Source organism: Mesocricetus auratus, unplaced genomic scaffold (assembly GCF_017639785.1).
Source record: "Mesocricetus auratus isolate SY011 unplaced genomic scaffold, BCM_Maur_2.0 Super-Scaffold_100676, whole genome shotgun sequence".
Lineage (NCBI taxonomy): Eukaryota > Metazoa > Chordata > Mammalia > Rodentia > Cricetidae > Mesocricetus > Mesocricetus auratus.
The window spans coordinates 115,258,799-115,269,405 of NW_024429266.1; the positions used below are offsets into that span (position 1 = coordinate 115,258,799).

Here is a 10,607-nt window from a genome sequence, read left to right on the forward strand (position 1 = left end):
AACTAGACTCTGTCTCCAGGAGAAGCAGAAGGCTTCAATCATCCACAAATCTCCCCTACCCCCCGCCGCCTTCTAGAAAATGGCTTCATGCAGATCGGGTGGGGGGTTGGGGGGAAAAGCACACACGACACATGCTGCAGACTCATGCCCACAAGACAGAACAATGCCAGAGCTAAGCCCAGGCTCCATTTTTCATATCGCTTCTTATTTTCAATAGCTACTGGGTGCCGGGGAGGAAAGGAGCAACTTTAAAAGACAATTAGTGGGACATGTGGTATTCACTCTTGGCTGGGGCTCTGCAGTCTCATCTGCCCGCAAATACTCTGCAGTCTTTCATGAAAAATGCTTTAGAACTAATGAGCTATATTTGCATTCCCCATAGAAGGAATTCAGAATTTTTCATCTATGCTGCACCATGAAAAATGGATGTGTTTGGCGCAGAAGTCACTTGGACATAAAGCCCAGCATTGGTGGAAATGCAGCCTTCAGAAGAACTTTTCAAGCCGCCTAGGTCACTCATGCTGGTTTCTGCAGGGGAAGGTCAGGCTCCTGCCCTGAGGGATGGAGATTTCCTGCACAGTCCTAGATGCTGATGAGATTTGTTTCTGTAGATAATCTGCAACAGTGAAATTTTTCATAATGTCACTGCAAAATAAATTAAAATGTTCATCTTCATATGGCTGGTTCCATTGCATTAAAATAAATGTTGCAAGCTCATTTAATTAGTATAGTTAGGAATGTCTCTCCCCTGCTTCACCGACTCTCCAAATCACAAGTTAATTTGTCAAAATCAGACCATTGTTTTTCCTTCATTCTTCATTACTAGAGACAGCCCCATTTAAATAAATGTTTATGCTACAGAGAGCAGAGCAGTGAACAACCCCAAATATTTTCATAAGCTAACGCTGGGAAAGTTTAAAACATGGGGAGTGAAGATGTGGGTTTTCTCCCGTCCCGTTGTGGTTATTGGATATTTGACTGGCTGGAAAGGTACAAAATTGAGCAGTGTGCTGTAACTGATGAGGTTCCGTCCGCCATTGCTCATGTTGGCGGATGCATCCTCCCGAAAGCAGTTTTCTCCTATGTTTTCAAAGACAAATGATGACAAAAGATACCATCGCTATAAATTACCTCCTCAAATCATTCTCTTCAAGAGCCCTTGGTTAATCAATTAGTCAGCACTGGGAGGGGGCTGATCTGGGATGGGGGGCGCCTGGTCTCACCATTACCAGCTGTGAGCTTTCAGGCGCCACTACCGAACATTGAAAAGATAACCAAACTCTGGGGGCTTCTCTCATTCTCTCACTTCCTGACTCTCTCAAAGCCCCAAGAAAAATCAGAAGTATGGGAACATGGCTGCCATTAATAAAGCCTGAGTTCCCGGCAGAAGTGTGTTGGGGTTAATGGTGAGGATCAAGGGGAAAGGGGTTCACATAATTGGCTGAGGAGTTAGTGTGTGGAGGTCTTCTGGAAGGCATCCATCAGTAATGGATGAGAGGAGGTATCAGATCATTATCAGCGCCCCATACTAATGAGCTGAATTCCCGCTCAATAGCGACTCCTCCATTGGAAAACGCCACAGGGCTTTGGCTTCATATTCATTTCCAACCAGGGGGAGGTCAACTCTCCTCCCTCAAGCTTTGTCTTCCAACGTGATGGAGTGACCCCACCTCCCCTGTCATAAGGAGGATGCAAGACAGGCTAACCTTTTTCTTTTCATTGGATCATTTTCCCAATTTTCTTTTCCCCCTTCCCCTTCCCTCCTACCCCCTCCCCTTCATCTCCTCCCTTTCTTTTCCTGACTCTGACAGTTTTCTTTCCCTGATACCCATTTCCCTCCATTCTTCTTTCTGTGTATGTTCCCCCTGCTACCCCCAGCAAATGAGACAGTAGGTGTGGCTCCTCAGATTCTTGCTACACACTGAGTCCCAGAGACTTTCGGAATTGTCCTCTGTAAGACTTTGATGAGGTCTGGCATATAGAATCAATTTTTCCTTTTTTTTCTTTTTGAGCAAATTCTTAGAGCCAACTTTGCCTCATTAATAAATTATTTGATTAACCGGGAAATTTAATTACTGTATATTATACAAATGTGTAGTCTAATGCCTGCAAATTTTACAAATGTACTTGACTTTCAAGTGCCCCCAAGCCACCAAGGACTCAGGTAGGTGGGGAACTACAAGTTGCCCACTCTACCTATTGATAATTAGAAGTAGCAGCTGAGCATGAGGCTGTGCATTCATTCATTCATTCATTCATTCACTCACTCACTCATTAATTCATCTGCTAATATTTGTTGGTAGGCAGGAGACTAGAAAGTGTGTGGAAACCCAGCTTCCTCTCTCAGAGTAGCTGAGTCTTCTCGTTGGCTAGCCTGTCCAGTAGCCTAGTGGTCTGATCTCTGTACTATGCCTCCTTACCTAGAGGTAATGCAATTTGCTGAGAATAACACATTTCCGGCTGGTTTTGGAGCAATCTTTGTCAACGAGGAAATTGGAGAGCAGAGGCAGTCACATAAGATAAGCAATTGAGCTGAGGTAGGGTGGGCATTTGGCTTAGGAGGCAGGCTAAAGAGAATACAGTTCTGTCACCCTGAGTCTCTTCTTTTTGGGTCACACTACATGTCTCTCCGGACTGTGAGAGGGCCTGACACACATCCTTTACATCTAAAAGACCAGAAGCAGAAGAGTCGCTGGGAAGGGCAAATTAGAGGGCAGAAAACAGATTCCTTAGTTTAAAACTTGCCACTACATAATGCTAGTGCAAGTCTTTGTTCCCAGATCAAAAGCATGTGGCCTGTTGCACCTTCCAGGGCAATAGACCAGACAGTCTGCAGGCAAACCTTGCCAACTCTTGGAGGCATTTCTCTTAAACCATTTCCCAGTCGCTGCGATCCTGGGTAAACCATGGCTCCTCAGAGGCTCCCTCTGCATAAAGTTGGCGTGTGTGTGTGTGTGTGTGTGTGTGTGTGTGTGTGTGTGTGTGTGTACCATGGTTGCTGTGAAAATTGAGACGTTCCTTGACTCTATGTAAGTGTACAGGCATATATGCCAAGGCTCTTCTACGGACTTTGGAAGACATAGAGCTGAGCAGGGGAGGGAAGAATGGTGGACCAAAATGGGATCTGTATCCCATGTGTCCAATGGAATGGACCAGTATCTTTTGATAAAAAGGCATTTTTATTTCTGTGTGTATGTGTGGTGCTGGGAATTGAATGTAGGGCCTTGCCCTTGCTAGGCAAATACTCTGCCACTGAGCTATACAACTTCCATCCCAGTAAAAGTCAACTTTTCATGTAGAGACTTTTGAAGTCGGGCTGCTAAATTATTCCTGAATGGGACGCTGCCCTGTGACTCAACTCTGTTCACCTCTGGTTTATGCAGGTTCCCAAACTCCTGGTCAAAATGCACTTGCTACTTGAGAAACAACAGCATGCCTGCCAAGGCTGCCTGCCATGCAGCCCCCTTCGGCCCCTGACCTCTCTTCAGAGGGCTGAGAAGCATAGGCTGCCTCCGACTCAGAACGCCTTTTCCCTCCTCAACTCTGCTCCATCTTTAGCATTTTGTTCCTAAAGTGGAGCGCTCAGATGAAATGGCAGCAGCCAAGTGTTTCTGACTGTGGGAGAAAGAAGGAAGGGAACAGACCTCTGCTGATCTGAGCGAGTCTAGGATTCAAGTGGCCTACACATCACCCCGACAGCCACCTGGAATCCTCTGGCCCTTTTCATACGTGGGTGACTTCTAGGCAGCCCCTCTTATCTCAGAGGTGTGTTAGATGACAGAAACGTACGTGTATCACCATTAAATTCAGTGAGTTTGCGGCCTTATTTCAGGCCTCTTTGGTCATCAGATCTCTCTGCATCGTAAGCCTGTCACCTGTAGATCAGCTTTACAGCCCAGCCCAGGGCCAGGTTGTTATCTGACAGTCACACAGCTGTGCCTCTGGTCCTCAAGGATAACATAAGAGGCATTGCCACAAGGTTCGCAGAACTTTACAAAAGGCTCCTCTGCCTCTGAGCCATGTTTTCCCAGTGCCATGCATCACTAACAACCGTACCAAATCTCATTCCAGCGTGTGGGTGGGGCCCCTGGCAGGGGGCAGCCGCTGACTGTGAGTCAACCTTTTCATGATCAGTTAACACTGGGAGGATCTGTGAGCGACAGAACTCCCCAATGCACCTCTTCCTTCTGGGGTAAGACCTTACAGAGATGCTGGGGTCACCAGGGCTCTACCCGTGATCCCTGCTGTTGAGAGTGGGCTGTCAGCTAGGTAGGTCCGGCCCTCTCATCTCTCACACAGTCACTAAGTCACGCCCTGTGCCACAGGAAGGCACATCTGGAAGGCCTTGGCCAGATACTGTGCCTTGAGTTGCCCTTCCCAGTCTCTAAAACTGTAAGAAGCAACTCTTTTCTTTACAAATTACCCAGCCTGTGATGTTCTGTTTATAGCAACGTGAAATAGGGCTAAGTTTAAAAAGGGTGGGTGGGAGATGGAAGAAGAAAAACACAAAGAAGATGGAGAGGGTACCAATTCTGTCTGCTTCATATAGTGTTAGAAAATTAAACAGTATGGTGAATGATCAGTGAAACAGAAAGTATGAGACAGGTTTTTTTTTAATCCAGTCTCTTATTTACATTGATTGACTCACTTCAAATCTTTGTCACTTAAAATCTAAAAATTGTGTGTGTTGTGCATATTTTTATATGACTGCAAATTTTGCTATTTATCTATGTCTTAGTTAGGGTTTCGACTGCTGTGAAGAGACACCATGACCACGGCAGCTCTTAAAGGAACACATTTAATTGAGGTGGCGGCTTACAGTTTCAGAGGTTTGGTCCATTATCATCATGGTGGGAACCCTGGCTGCTGGGAGTATAGCAGTGTACAGGCACACATGGTGCTGGAAAATTCTACACCTTGATCCAAAGGCAGCAGGAAGTGAACTGAAACACTGGACGTGGCTTGTGGATTATGAGGCCTCAAAGCCCACCTCCACCATGACACACTTTCTCCATAAGACCACACCCACTCCAAGAAGGCCACACCCACTCCAAGAAGGCCACACCCACTCCAAGAAGGCCACACCTCCCAATAGTGCACTTCCTTTTGGCGGTCATTTTCTTTCAAACCACCACAATCTATATTTTAAAAATATCACCAGTGTGGAAAGAACATATGTGCTGTGATTCCATTTAAGCATAATTCAAAACCAGGAAAAATTTAGCTATTGTGTCAGAAGACAGACAGAATGGGGGTCATCTTTCCAGACACACAGTGGAGAAGTACCCAAAGAGGCTTTGCGGTCAGGCAGCAACACAACTTTTGGTTTTCTATGGAAACACGACCTTCAGCTTGTCACATGAGGATGAATTAGGCTTTTTTTCCTCTGTGAGTGCTAAGCTGGAGCTGATCTGCAACGATCAGGTTGTTCTCTACAAGACTCTTTTCTTTCCCCCACTAGGGAGAAGCCACAGAGAAACATATAATCTAGTTAACTTGCTAAGCCTTTCCATTTGAGTACGCCTTAGGCATTCCAGAGAGGACATGACACTATCCCTTCAAAGAGTTTAGGATGTAGTGGTGCCTAAACACGGGTCAGAGGGTGTTCTGCCCAGGAAGAGTTTCCTGGGTCCTTGTCAAGAACAGGCAGTAGGTCTTTACAAAACCACATTCGTTTCTTTAAGAATTATAGGCAATCTTCAAGTGTGAGGGGTTTTGTTTGCTTGTTTGGAGGGGGCAGTTTTTGCAGTGGGCATGGTGGTGTCTCACTGCGTATTCCCATTTGGCATGGAAATCACCAGATAGACCAGTCTGGCTTTGAGCTCATAGCCAGCAATCTGTCTCTGCCTCAGGAATGCAGGGACTAAAGGCAGGCACTACCACACCCATCAAATGTGAATTTATGTTTAATGAACGACTGGACTTTTTGCCACCTGGCTCATACTAACAAAGACATTCTTGGATTCAAGTTCTTCCCTCCTTTTGGCAAGAAATAGTAAAAATATATACCGAATCAGTAAGTAGCAGCATGTAATTATTGCTATTTCAGCTGTAAAAATAACATACACTTTATTTCACTTTTTCTAAGGTACAACTTTAAAAAAAATATTGCAGGGGCTGAAGAGATGGCACAGTGGTTCCGAGCACTGGTTGATTCTTCCAGATGATCCAGGTTTGGTTCCCAGCACCTACATGGCAGCTAACAGCTGTCTGTAACTCCAGTTCCAGAGGATCTGGTGCCTCTTCTAGTCTCTACAGGTACTTCACACACAGGGGGAACAGACACATACAGGTAAAACACCAATAGACATAAAATAAGAGCAAATTTGATTGCTTTATTTGACTGGTTGTGTTTACGTATGTGTATGCATGAATGCCATGGTATACATGGGAAGGTCAGAGAACGACTTGGTAAAGCTGGTTCCCTCCTTCCACCATGGGATTCTTAGGGATCCAACTCAGGTTGTCAGGTTGTCAAGAGTTTTTACCCACTGAGCCATCTCGTTGGCCCATGCTCAGCTTTTTAACATGATTGCTTGGGGGGGGGGTCTAAACCCAGGTCCTCATGTTTCTGCAAGATCCACTCTAGCCATTGAACGATCTCCCCAGCCCAAATGTTCCAAATAGGAGACAATGTCTGGCAATTTAATCAATCATCTACATGTTCAAGTTGAAGATGTATATGAAATTCTTTAACTGATCTATAAACTAGGAGTCTGTCCATACCATGAAACATTATTCAGGGCAAAGTGGAGTCCTGATACATGCTGCAATATGCATCAGCTTTGGAACAACACACTAGGGAATGGACAGATGGTTCAGTGGTTAAGAGCACTTGTTACTCTTGCAAAGGATCTGGGTTCAGTTCCCAGCACCCAGTGGAGGTTCACAATTACCTATAAGCCCAGTTCCAGGGCATGTGTGTGGTTAGCGCACATGCACGTAGGCAAAACATTCATAAAGAGAAATAAACAGATCTAAAAAATAAAATAAATTGCATAAATAAAAAAGAAATGACACACTCAATTGAACACTACATCGAATGAGCCGGATATGATATGACACAAAGTGGGTGAAAAGTCAAGCCAGCAAATCCACAGAGAGAAAGTGGAGCCCAGAGGAGGGAGAAGGGCGGACTGCTGATAAGCACAGTGTATGTTCCAAGGTTACGAAAATTTTCTAGAATTAGATAGTGATGAAGTTGTGCAATCTTGTGAATAAGCTGAAAACCACTGAACTGGATATTTTAAGATGCAGAATGTTTCGTGTGGAACACCTCAACTAAAAGACCATTTGAAAATGTATAAATAATTTTAAATCATAAAACTTATTTTGTTTTTGGAGACAGGGTTTCTCTGCGTAGTCTTGGCTGACCTGGAGCTCACTCTGTAGACCAGGCTGACTTCGAACTCACAGAGCTCCTCCTGCCTCCTCTGCTTCTGCCTCCCAAGCTCTGGGATTAAAAGTGTGAGCCACCACCGCCTGTCTCTTAACATACACCATTTATGATACATCTAATGAGTAAATACTAAACGCGTACACACATAAGAATTGAGAAATGCATCTCCATGTCTGTGGAAGTTAAATCAGCAACTGCGACATGACTGCTCATACCTGTACCTGCACATCCCCCTGTCCTAACTCCAGACCAGAGCTCTCTTGCCACTGGATCACATGACCAGGGAACATGGTACAGACTCCTGTTTTTGTCAACCTGGTGGGCGACACAATCACTTTGGGTTCACTCACTGTTCTGGTAAGCAGCACCTGCAGAAGTTAGCGAGAAAGAGGGGAAAGGCTCAGGGCAGCTAAGCACAAGGCTTTGCTGGCACCAGGCAGGCCCCCAGCAATAAATACATTTATTGCTTGGACAGTAAAAAGTACTGGAGAGTTTAAAATAAATTCAGAGTTATTTAAACTTAATTTATGACCAGGAAAATAAACCCTCTCTTCCACCATTAATGTTTTTTATCTGGGCCATCAAATGTCACACGCTGCTGATTTTGGATGTAAGGTCACTGGAAACAACATATCAAAGGTGTCAGCACCACAAATCAAGTGAAATTCCCTTAAAAATAAAAACGTCAGGAGTAAAATAATAGGCAATAGTTATTTCATGCTATGAAAGACTTGTAATATATCAAAGGGTTCACCTTTTCCTACCTTTATGATGTATCATTCTCAACACTAAATACACTTCTGCTCAACAGATAAAGGAAAGAAAACAGGCATCGGAATGCTGATGATCCCAAGAATGATGACACATAATAACTATCTGGAGGCACATAAACATGAGAAGACAGACTGCTGAATATATCAAAGACAAACAATGATCCTGCATGTACGGGGCCTGCAGTCTGGCATGTCAGTTATTTTAAGAGGGCGTCTTAAAGGTCAGTGTATGCGGAGCCTTTGAAAGCAGAATACAAATTGCATAAGATTTTGGATTAAGGACAAAAAGAATTGCCATGCCACTGTAGTTCTCTATAGAAGCCCAAATCCAGGATTGAATAAAACACAAGCAGGTGCCAATCTTCAGGGAGAAAATGGAAGACGAAGGAGACTCAGAGCCGACAGGTTCTTTATGACCCTCGTGTAATACCGCTGACAGGCAGTGGCATTCGCCATCATGAGTCGCTGCTAAATGCATTAACTCTTGGCAGGGTAAATTCGCCCAGGATTACACTTTATGTAAAAGCATCTGACTAAAGGGCTTATCAAAGCCTCAGGTAAAAATGACTTTGTTTCATCCTTGTGTCATATCTTACAATGATTTCTTTTTAGGATGCTAAAGCTAAAATCTTGCTTTCCCATTCAAGGACTCATAATCCAGGGGATGAAATGGCTCTGGGGAAGGATAATGGAGGATGGAGCCGTTCACGTAGAAGCACAAATTTTGCCCAAGATGGTAGTAAGCAGTTAGAGAGAAAGCCATAACACTTTGGTTTAAGCCTCCCAAAGTCCTTTTATCGTGGGGTGTGGAGGGAGGAGGTCATGCTTCCAATGCTTCCAGCTAGCAGGTAACAAGAGCCGTAGAGGGCCAGCACCATCAATGTGTTCCATCGGGGTCCTGGCTCTGTTGCCACTGCCTTTCAGAAGAGTGAACCATGATGGAGTAAGAGGGTTTTTCATTAGCTAGATTTTGTGTCACTGTGACCAATAAAACCCTCACAGAAACAAAGTAAGGGAGAAGAGAGTGATGGGTGATGGTTCCAGACTGTCTTAGTCCATCTTCACCAGAAGTCGGGGTAGAACAATTCCGGCTGTGATAGTGTGGGTGTGTGGCAGAGACTGCGGCAGACCAGGGAGCTGAGATCAGGACCAGAACCAGTAGAGCCTTCAAAGCCCACCCCTAGTGTCTTACTCCCACCAGCTAGACCCCACCTCCTAAAGGCTCCACCACCTCATCAAGCAGTACCAATTGCTCGGGAACAGGTGTTCAAAACACAAGACATTTTAGGTTCATGCCATAATAGGTGAAGCCCAACACTTGAACGTCTAGTTCTCTTCACTTGACTGATGCGGTGGTCTCACTATGTCTGGCTTGATTCTGGTGAGACTACGTATGTGAATGTCCCATGTCTGCTCCACGTGTGTGAAGCACTTGCCCTACCTGGGAGACAGGTTCCCCTAAAATGGTTTCTAACTGTTCTAGATCCGATTTTCAGCTACTGGCTTCTCGGAAGGTTGGTTTCTCTGTGAAGCCACTTACATGTATACTTGTGGATGCTTGTGAGCAACTCCACAGGGCATTAGTATCTCAGAAGATTCCAGGAGGACATGCCTGTGGAAGGCAGTGGTTGAGAAATCCGCTGCTTGGATCAGGACTGACAGCCATACACCTGCAGTAGCAGCTTGCACGGGGTGTTATGCTGCTCTACACCCTGGCTTCCTTATTCATAGGGCGGTGCTGTGAGGATGAGAGAGAAGGAGAGGAGCCTGCCTTGGGTCAGGACCATGGCGCATGCACCAGTAGCCCCTGCCGACCTGGCTTAATCTTCATTGGAAATGTAACTAGGTTTAGGATCACTTAAAAAGTGAGGAAGGCAGATCTCTGTGAGTTCAAGGCCAGCTTGGTCTACAGAGTTCCAGGACTTGGTTACACGGAGAAACCCTGTCTGGAAAAACAAAACAAAACAAAAACAGAAATGCACCCTTCGGTGCCCAGGAGGGTGTTTCCAGGTTACTGAAGAGGAAAGACCTATCTTGAACATGTATGTCACATCTCATGGGACTGAATAAAAAGGAGAAAGGAAGCTGGGTGGCCCGTTTATCCCTAGCTGGCTCCCAGCAGAAAACACAATGTGACCAGCTCTCTCTACTGCCTCCATGATGGACTGCACCCTCAAACTGTGAAACCAATTAAGTCCTTCTCCCATAGGTTGCTTTTGTTGGATATTTTGTCTCAACAATGAGAAACGTAACTATTACACCCTGCTACCAAGAACACTACCCCTCACCTTCAGACAGACGGAGTCTAGACAGAACGTGGGACTGAATAGCTTTATGAGAGGGTGCAGAGCCCAAGTAGCCAAGGGTGTCCTATCCAACTCCGACCCTGCCATTGTTTGAGCAATCTACTTGAAAGGTGGAGTTCAACTCAGGGT

At 45.2% G+C, this 10,607-nt stretch overlaps 1 long non-coding RNA gene across 2 annotated transcripts in view; it reads left to right on the top strand.

Annotated features, from left to right (window-relative positions):
• The window catches only part of LOC121137008, a 45,182-nt gene extending 44,542 nt beyond the window's left edge, over positions 1-640 (top strand). For both annotated transcript variants that reach the window (XR_005874218.1, XR_005874219.1), the window contains one exon: positions 383-640. This is a non-coding gene — a long non-coding RNA (uncharacterized LOC121137008). The remainder of the gene's footprint in view (positions 1-382) is intronic.
• Positions 641-10,607: the final 9,967 nt, after the last annotated feature.